General features: G+C 39.1%; 1 pseudogene across 1 annotated transcript; it reads left to right on the forward strand.

The window, feature by feature from the left end:
• Positions 1-4,299: 4,299 nt before the first annotated feature.
• Positions 4,300-4,724, forward strand: LOC308348878 (small nuclear ribonucleoprotein G-like; annotated as a pseudogene). Its single transcript has one exon. The product of its transcript is annotated as a small nuclear ribonucleoprotein G-like (transcript).
• The last annotated feature ends 3,608 nt before the right edge of the window (positions 4,725-8,332 follow it).

Below are 8,332 nucleotides of genomic sequence, written 5' to 3' on the forward strand. Positions count from 1 at the left end.
TTAAAAAGAAGCTGGAAATTGTCCTTTGAGGAATTTCAAACATCTAGTCTCCATCTCAGACATCTAGTTTGTATCTCAAATAACAAAATGGAAGAATTATTCCAATAAAGATATTTGCTCTATATGTGCCAATCCATTGTTCAAAGGGCAACATTCTGATATATAATTTGTTTTTCTTCCAAATGGGTCTCCTGAACAGAGAAACAGTGACCAGTGCCCCAGGTTAGAGCCACAGTTATAGGTGCTTGTGCTATGTGAGAATGATGGACAAAGACCACATGTCTCCTCTCTTCTGCTGTCAGTAACTAAAACATCTTGCTCTAAGCATGCATGCTGCAACTGTATCTAACTGCACCTAGCCATTTTCATTGGAATTTGGCTTAATAATCCTCAGTAATGATTTGATTATGCCTCATAGGGATATTGCTTCATTTCAAGTGGTTTATAAAGTTATTCCTATCAATCACATACACAATTGTTCTGGTTAATTTGTACTGTGTAACAAACTGCCTCAAAACTTAGTGACTTAAAACAGCAACCACTTTATTTGTCCATGATTTTTGTGGGTCAGGAAATTTAGGTGGGATTTGTTAGGGTGATTCTTTTTTTAAGATTTTATTTATTTATTAGACACACAGAGAGAGATCACAACTAGGCAGAGAGGCAGGCAGAGAAAGTGGGGGAAGAAGCAGGCCCCCTGCTGAGCAGATAGCCCAATGCAGGGCTCAATCCCAGGACCCTGAGATCATGACCTGAGCCGAAGACAGAGGCTTAACCCACTGAGCCACCCAGGTGCCCCTGGTAGGGTGATTCTTGAGTAGAGTCACTTGGTGGTCAGCCGGAAGCTAGTCTGGTCTAGAGGGTTCAAAACAGGTCTCCTGGCTTGAAGGGAGGGGAACCAGCCCTCCATGTGGTTCCTAAGCAAGGTGGATGGACTTTTTACATAGCTAATGACTTCCCCAGAATGGATGTTTCAAGAGAAGAAGATGGCAAGTAGATGTCTTCTTCTGACCTGGTCATTCAGGGTCACTTCCACCTTATTCCATTGGTAAGAAGTAAGTCACAGGCCCAGTCCAGGTACAGGGATAGAGTGGATGATTACACAAGACCATGAATCTTGAGAACATGGTTCACTGGGTGGCTATCCTTTGAGACTAGTCTCTCTGAGAGGAGTCTAAATAAAAACAAATTTTTCAATCTCGATATAATTATAGTAATGCTTCTGTAGCTTTTATCAATTGGCACCTTGGAAACCATCTGGTTGGCCTACCCCTTCATCAGGTTCTGTTTATGCCAATAAGCTGTATTGTTCTGTAGCATATGTCTGCAGTCTTCTTTGTGGGAATTTAGTTGACATGAGTTCATTGCAAGAGCCAGATTACCATGTGTGAACTGATCAAAAGAATCTAAGTTTACAACACTGAAGCTCAGATCATCAGCTGTACTCCGACTCCCATGAAAATCTAGCTGGAATACACAGCTAGTCCTAGTTCATTACCATATAGCTTAGCTTGCCACCATACTTAATGTATATAGCATCCCACCAGTTTTATATATCTTTATAATTCAGATCTTAAATAATTGTTGTGCAGGGTCTGCAGATTCTACTGTCAGATGCTATTTATTATTGAAATAGCCTTCCTCCTGTTCTTCCTCCTCAGGTCTTCCTCCCTGCAGTCTAATCTACTATTAATCTAGTGATCCTTTAAAGATCCAAAGAAGATCATGATACTTCCCTGCTTGGAGCCCTTCAATGGCTGCTGTTTTTACTTTAGTAAAATCCAAAGTTGTTACAGTGACTTATGAGGCCCTATGTGATCTACACCCCTTTCTTTCTCTTTGTTCTTCTTCTTCTTTTTTTTTTTTAAGATTTCATTTATTTATTTGACAGAGAGCAAGAGAGTACAAGCAGGGGGAGTGGCAGGCAAAGGGAGAGGGAGAAGCAGGGTGACTACTAAGCAGGAAGCCCAATGTGGGGCTTGATCCCAGGATCCTGGGATCATGACTGAGCTGAAGGCAGATGGCAGATGCTTATCTGACTGAGCCACTAGGCACCCCTCTTTCTCTGTGTCCTTACACATTTATTCATTAATTCATTCATTCTGCAAATATTGAGTACCTGCTATGTGCTAGACATTGTCTCATATGCAGAGGATCTAACAATGAACAAAGGCAGAGAATAATACCTGTCTTTATAGAGTATCCTCTCCCCCTTTCCCCATTCACATTGGCCTCCTTGCTGTTCTGGAACATTCCTAGCACAGTTCCATCTCTGGGCCTTTGTGTTTGCCATTCTCAGTTTGAGAATGCTCTTCTCCCAGATATCCATATGGCTTGCTTTCTCATTCATTTAGTTCTTTATGTTCAAATATCACTGCCATGGTCTACTTCTTGACCACCCAATGGAAAGAAGTTATTGCTATATCATAGTCCCTTCTCCCTGTTATCTTATTATCACCATATGACAAATTAGATATTTAATTGCTTGCTTGTTTATCCTCTGGCTTTTTCTACTAGATTGGAAGGTCTTTGAAGGCAGGGCTTATCTGGGTTATTTAGTGTTACAGCCTGTCTGAATCACAGCAGGCTTTCAAAAAGTGCTTGTTGAATGAATTTTTAGATTCAGTCAGATGAATTCTGTTAGTAAAAATCAAATAACTCCTCAATAATTATAAGCCCCTTTTTTTCTGTATTTGTTATCTATCTAGATCATTTAACTGAAATTAGATTGCATTTGGTGATTTGAGCCCTTTCCCTCAAAGTGAAATACATTATAACCTATATTTACCTACAGTGGCATAAAGAGAGAGGCAGCAGAACCCCTACACTGTAGTTTAACACAACAATTAAAGACCCTACTTGTACTTCATTAAAAGAAAATATATGGGAGAAGTATCTTGAATTATCATCTTTAGATTATCCATATTCTCATATTTGTGCATTATCCTTATTCCTAATTTATAGTGTTAGGCAATGAAACAGAAAATGTTGGTTTGCTTTAATTAAAAAGCTACTCAAATTAAACCAACACCATTTAAAGACACATTACATTAAATGGACCATCATGCATCATGTAGTAACTACAACTACACAAATAAAATGGAGAACTGGACAGAATTCTTTTTAATTTTGTCACTGATGAGTCTCAGACTGATTAACTTAGGTATAAAACACCACTTATTTGTAACGCAGAGAATTTGGATAATGCCTTGAAATGCCATGCTGCTTATGTAAACAGATCAATTTCAATCTTTTCTACCTTCAACTTTAAAGTTACATAGGATTTTGAGCTATTTAAACAGTATTAACTCAAACAAGGAAAGACAAGTAATAATCAATGCTGAGTTATTCTAGTAGGTCTGAAGCGATATAAGCTCAATTATAACCCTTACTCACGAAGGAAATAGTGATACCATTGGTTCAGCAGGTCAAGGCTGCAGGATAAATCCTGCCTCTCACTTATTTTTGTTCCACCTGAGAGCTCAGAATGGATTTTACATTCTTAAATGGCTGAAAAATCAAACGGAGAACATTTCATGATATGTGAACGTTAGATGAAATTTAAATTTCAGTATCCGTAAACAAGGTTTCAGAGGAACACAGCCACCGCTGTTTGTTTACATAGTGTGTAGGCCTGCTTTCCTGTGGGAGTTGAGTAATGTCAAGAGAGATCATCTGGCCGCCAAAGTCTAAAATATCAACTATCTGGACCTTCTCAGCAAAAGATTGCCGACTCTATTTTGGTACACTGATTTCTCCAATTTTTGCAGTAAATCATGCATCAGAATTAAGTGGAAAAAAAAAAGTGTAGATTCTCTCTCTCTCCTTTAGACATACTTGTCCCCTGGCTTCAGAGCAGTTTCTAGGCTCTAGCCTCTGGGCCTATTAAAACTCTTTGGGGGAGGAAATAGCATCCTAAAGTCCTGGGACTCACTCCCTACGCATGGACTGTCACATATCTTCCTCGCAGCAAATCAGCTGTGGCATTATTTCCTTGTTCATCATTCCTCACTCATTCTGTGTATTACTGTAAATAACCTCTTCAGAAGCCAGACTCTGGTTCATAATGACAGCACATATTTTTCTCAGGGTTTATTTTGTTTACATCCTTAGAATATCTTTAGTTACACACTTATGTTAATAGGGTAATTTAAATAGGGTAATATAAAAAGACAAAATCCATAAAGTGATATTACAGATTAAACTACTTACCATGTAGAACAGATTAAGTACCGATATTCATAAGCAAAACTATCACTGGTTTCACATTAATTTAGATTTGAAGAGAAGATGGTGCTCAATCGTGAATTATGCCTAGAGAAAAAGGGATTGGGCTCATTTATTGAATAAAACATGGGAAACTGTATTCCAGTGCATTACACCAGAAGCAAAAATAATTAATCCATATGTGCTGCGTCTATCATTCTGTATAGAGTCTCGGTAAGACTTTGGGACCTGAATCCTTTAAAAAAAGAGATGTTCCTGGCCAACTAGACACCATGAGCAAAGCTTACCCTCCCGAGTTGAAAACATTTATGGGCAAGAAATTATCATTGAGATTAAATGTTGGCAGACATGTCCAAGGAATATTGCAGGGGTTCAATCTGTTTATGAATCTTGTGATAGATGAATGTGTAGAGATGGCAACTGGTGGGCCATAGAATAATAATGGAGTGGTGGTAATATGAGGAAATAGTATCATCATGTTAGAAGCCTTGGAATAAGTATAAACAATGGGTGTGTTCATCAGAAGAAATCAACCGCTTCTACATGTCCCTTCCCCATAGCTCCTGTTTTTACTACAATATAAAAATCAAGTCATGTGCATTTTCATATTGAACTTTTTTGTTAAATAAACTTTTCTAATAGCCAAAAAGAAAAAAAAAGAGAGAGCTGTTCCTGGATTCCTAGAAAACTACATGAAGCAATCTTTAAATTTCTCTTTTTGGCCCTATTTGATAATGTCGTGACTTATCTATCCTGTGAAAATATTTGTAATTTATAATATCATTGTTATTTTCTTCAGAGGTTAACTATCAAAAGGCTTACTTTTGAAATGCTTTATTAGTGTGGGTCATATCGGCAATAAACAATGTTAACTAACTAAATATGATTCGTATGATTTTTTTAAACAAAGGAGGAGAAAGTGAATACTAACTCTGTTCTTGCTCTCTTGTTCTAAAATGGAGCTTGAAGAGTATACATTTCAGTTCTGTAGACAGAGAAGCAGAGGCAGAGCAAGAGACCTAGAGAGACAGAAAGACACACAGAGACAGAGTGAGACAGAGAGAGAGAAGGAGACAGAGAGACAGAGAGAGAAAGACACACACACACGCACAGAGAGAGAGAGAGAAAGAGAGAGAGAGAAACAAACAGAGAGGGAAATAAAGAGAGGGAGAGACTGAGAGATGGAGAGATAGAGACACGGGGAGAGAGAGGAGTAGAGAGGAACAGAGAGAGAGAGACAGAGGGAGAGACAGATAGATTTAGAGACAGAGATTTAGAGAGAGAGACAGAGACAAAAAGACACACAGGGTGATGGAGATAGAGACATACACAGAATGATGGAGATAGAGAAACAGAGAGAAAGACTCACAGAGACAGAAACAGAGAGAGAGAAACAGATCCAGAGACAGATTCAGAGAGAGAGAGAGAAAGAGACTGACAGACAGAGACAGTGACACACAGAGAGAGAGAGGCAGAGACACACGCACACACACAGAGACAGAAGCCGAGACAGAGACACACACACAAAGACAAACATACTGAGACAGAGACTGGAGACAGAGACTGAAAGACAGAATCTGAGAGTCGGAGAGAAACAGTCGAGAGAGACAGAGTCTGAGAGAGACAGAGAGTCTGAGAGAGACAGAAACACTGAGACACTGAGGAGGCCATGTGCAGATGGAGGAAGAGACTGGAGTTAAGCACCCCCAAGTCAAAAAGTGCCCGAAGCCATCAAATTGGAAGAAGGAATTCACCTGCAAGCCAAGAGGGAATATTGTCCTACTGACATCTTGATTTTGTACTGTGGCCCTTCAGAAATGCGAGAGAATAAATTTCTGTTGTTGCAGTTTGTAGTAATTCATTACAGGAGCCCTAGAAAACTAATACAACCAGATTTCTCTTGAGTTGTTGTTTTTTCAGGTTCTTTCAGCTTCAGGAATCTATAGGTTTGTGCCTTTCACCAAATTAGGAAAGATTTCAGCCATTATGTCTTTGAATATTTTTTTAGTCTCACTCTCTCTTTTCCTTTTGGAGATTTAATGCTGCAAATGTTGGATCTTTTGTTGTTGTCCCAGAGATTCCTAAGTTCTTTGCATCTTTTTTTTTTTAGATTTTTTTTATGTTGTCAGATTGCAAAAATTCCATTTTTATGTCCTCAAATTCACCGATTTTATCTTATGTCATCTCCACTCTATTATTAAGTCCATGCAGTGATTTTCTTAATTTCTCTTATTGTATTTTTCAGTTCTATAATTTCTACTTGGTGTTTTTAAAATAACTTCTCTTTCTTTGTGGAGATTTTCTATTTTATCATTCATTTCAAGGAAATTTGTACTTGATTGTGTAAGCATTTTTATGACAGCTGCTTTAAAATCCTTGTCAGATAATTCCAACATTTAATTCATCTCAGTATTGGCATCGTTTGATTGTCTTTTCTCATTCAACTTATAATTTTCTTGGTTCTCAGTCTGACAGGTAATTTCTTTTTTTCTTACTGTACCCTGGACATTTTGTCTATTATGTTAAAAGACTCCAGGCCTTATTTAAATCTTTTATTTTAGCATGAAATCATTCTGTTTAGGTTTATCCTGAAGACCCTGGCCTATGTTTATGGGCTGTGGTCCCAATGACAGTTTCATTTTAAAAGTGTTTGTAGTATTATTTTGGTTAGCTTCTCTGTGCTACTGGGACACTTTCGGTCCCCACTGACACTGCCTAAGGTGTGAGAGGGGTTCCTACATACTCAGCTAGCAAGTTTCTCTCACTGGGGAGGGAAGTCTGAGGCTTATGAGGTGAAAGAGGCTTCCCTGGTCAGGGTCCTGTAGTAAAGGTATTATTCCTGCCTGTGGGAGATGAAGAACATTTCTTGGGCCAGGAGCTTATTGTGGCAAGATCTCCCATAAAGGTGCCTACTGGCTATACCATGATTCTAGTGGGGAAGGGGAGTCCCAAGCCTAGGGAAGCAATGAGACATATGGACCAGCCTTGTTTTGGTGAGATCCCTTTTAGTGCTGCTGGGCCCCCTCAGTTTCTTTTGGTTGGAGAGGGGAGTCTCAGGCCCAGTGGAAAAGAATGTGCTTCTCCTGGTCATTTTTTGATAGTGGAGCTCCCAACTGAGTCGCCTTTGAAATGGTACTAGACAGTTACCTGGTGTTGTCAGAGGGTCTATTTGATCTTCAGGAGGAGTGAGCCAAAGTAAACCATCTTCCTTTGCTAGTTTGGGGTTGGAAAATGTATGGTCTGCATCTGTTTGGTGGCAAATGTAAGACATCATGCTTCTGTGTTTTTCCTCCCAGTTTGCCATCTTCCTAACACATTTTAGGGTTCCCCTTTTCTTCTTTCCTTTCCTTTCCTTTCCTTTTCTTTTCGTTTCGTTTCGTTTCGTTTTTCTTTCTTTCTTTTTTTTTTTTGTTGTCATTTCCAGGGTTTAACCTATAAGACCTGTAGTTTTTCTAGGCAGGGAGGAGCAGGAAGATGTGGGTTTATGGCATCTTCTTGGGATCCAAAGTCTTAGGTAAACTTTCTACTCAAATATAATGCATCCACAGAGATGGAACATCCTGATATGGTTGAATTGTGTCCTCTGAAAAGATATGCTGAAGTCCTAATCCCCAGTACCTGAGAGTGTGACCTTATTTGGAAAGAGGATTATTGCAGTTGTAATTATTTAAGATGAGGTCCTATTGGAATAGGGTGGAGTTCTTACTCCAGGAGGACTGTTGTGATGATGAGAAGAAGGGAAGAGACACAGAGATACAGATATATGGGGTGGGGGGGGGAGGGACATCATATGATCATACAGCCAGAGATTGAAGTGCTACAGCTACAAATCAAGGAATGATGAGGATTGCCAGTAAACTAGGAGTAGCTAAAAAAAGGGGAGGAAAAATTTGGCCCTGCAGGTTTTGGAGGGAACATGCCCTGCTGATACCTTGATCTCAGAATTCTAGCCTCCAGATTTATGAGACAATACATTTTGGTTGTTTTAAGCTACCCAGTTTGTGGTGCTTTGTTACAGCAGCCTTAACAAATTACTATGCTTTATATTTCCAAAGTTTCTTCCAATCAGGGGAAAGATTGTCTGATTATGATATTGAATAACTGG

Source organism: Martes martes, assembly GCF_963455335.1.
Source record: "Martes martes genome assembly, chromosome: 1".
Lineage (NCBI taxonomy): Eukaryota > Metazoa > Chordata > Mammalia > Carnivora > Mustelidae > Martes > Martes martes.